We start from the raw sequence: 2,321 nt of genomic DNA on the forward strand, positions 1-2,321 counted from the left end.
ACCTTCTGGATATCTTTTATTACCGCCTGTCTAGGATGTAAACATAGATTCTGATACAGTTGGTCTTAAAAGAATATTGTCTATATCCTCGTGATCATCAAAGTAAACATGTTGTTCTCCTGGAAGATGAAAGTATAATCGTTCAACAGCTGGTTGTCTTCCATGAATTGGAAATTTAAAAATTATTCAACATGCTTCTGATAGTGATACATATCTACAATCAAGGTATTGTTTAACCTCATCAACATTATTGGGAGTTTGTGATGCACCATCAACTGTTGGTTCAAAAATCGCCATGATCATATCATACCTTTTGTTTATATACTTGAATAAGTACTTAACTGAGGTACTTTGGTTACACCACTCCATATTAATGTGAGCTTGATACTTAATTAATAGTCGTGGGTTGTAAGGGACAACATAGCGATTGTCAAGAGAGATGCCATTTTTTTCAACAATATTTCCATTATCTCTTCTCATATAGATAACATATCCATCCTCATCAACAATTGTAGACTGTTGGAATTTTTTTGGAAAATACCGAGAACACTTACCATCTTTCATACATGGAGAAGACATATTGCAAGAACCACGTGGACCATGAATCATATGTGACTTCACCAAGTTGTACAATTCAGGATCTTCATTCTTATTTGGAATTTCAGCAGAGATAATTGTATCAATGTCAGTTGGAGATGGATATTTGTTAGAAGGATGCAAAAAAATAAGCAAGTGCACATGTGGTAAACCTCTCTTCTGGAATTCAATGGTGTACATATCTAAAACATTAAATCATAAAGGAATAATAAGTATCCAAAATTACTTATATAGAAACATCTATGAGATAAAGCTAAATATATTGTGAAATATATACTTAAACACAATTACTTTATCCAACACATGTCTTTTATTTATATCATGAAGCAATTGTTCAAACTTCATTTTGAACACTCTTGAAATTATATATGGCCTATCATGTGGCTTCAAACACAAAGGATTAAGAATTCTTACAATATCATGCCAATTAGGATTGTATGTCATTGTTGGAAATAAATCAGGAAATCCCAATGAACTACAAATGGTCATCCCATCAAATTATAATTGATTCATGTACCTACGACTACCAACAAAGGTTGAAGGTAATATGACTCTTTTTCCAATATTTGATCCTTTAGTTTGGTCATTTGTTTGAGACTGACTCAAATTTCTGTATTTATCAATCATTAACTTTGGCTGATTTCTTTTGATAAAAGATAGTCGTTCAGACTCCACCATAGTATAAGCATCAACTAAAAATTGATGAAATAGTCTTCTTGACCTTAACAAAGTTTGAGCCCCATTCTTCCTTGTATGTAGTCTAAAGGATATCCATTCTCTCATTGTTAGACGATTTTGTTTCCTATTTTGAGAATCAGGTCTAGCTCTGTGACAAAAATCATGTCTATAACCATCATCCCCAAATGGAAGTAACAATGGATATTGAAAAGCTAAATGACTTGCATGTAATTCATTAATTCTCTTTAAATTATCAGTCTGTGTCTCCATGATTATATCTTTTTGTGATGCCGAATCAATATCTCCAACTATTAAAGCAGCTACTTCATAAACCGTTGGTAAGTTATTTACTCTACCATCAGAACTCCTTTCGGAAATTAGCTTCAACTTCAAATTAGGAATTACACCATCTTTTAATATTTCCCTTGCCATTCTAAAGGAGTTTGCATGAACATTATATTCATCCAACATTTTGGATAATTGGCAAACTACTTGGGAATCAACCTTGTTGTTCCTATATTCATGAATTGAACAACAAATCAATAAGATTGCACATAATAGAAAGAAAAAAAATATGACATTATTATCCATGGTAATATTATCATCTTCCTTATTCCTTCCATTCTGTTTTGAATTTCATGTTTTGTATAATAAATGTAAAGTTGTGCAAACTTTGGGTCTTGTCCAAACATCGATAAAGAGAATGTTGCAGACCCATTCACTAAAGCGTTTGGCATAAAAGAGTTTGATAAGCACAAGTGGGAGATGGGAATGAGGTACATGACTGATTGGCTCTAGTGCAAGTGGGAGATTGTTGGGATATAATGTATGCCCAAGAACCAATTTGTCATGTTAATAATAATAAAGTTATATGTATTATCATCTTAATATCATATTCATTATTTATCAAAATAATTAATATGAAAGATCCTTGATTAAAATTAGAGATTTATTATTATAATAGATATTATAATAATGAGAAATAAATCTTTTATAATTTTAATCCAAATCGTTCTTGATCATAGGATTATTGAGCTTAGGATACT

The sequence above is a fragment of the Lupinus angustifolius genome, chromosome LG16, assembly GCF_001865875.1.
Source record: "Lupinus angustifolius cultivar Tanjil chromosome LG16, LupAngTanjil_v1.0, whole genome shotgun sequence".
NCBI classification, from domain to species: Eukaryota; Viridiplantae; Streptophyta; class Magnoliopsida; order Fabales; family Fabaceae; genus Lupinus; species Lupinus angustifolius.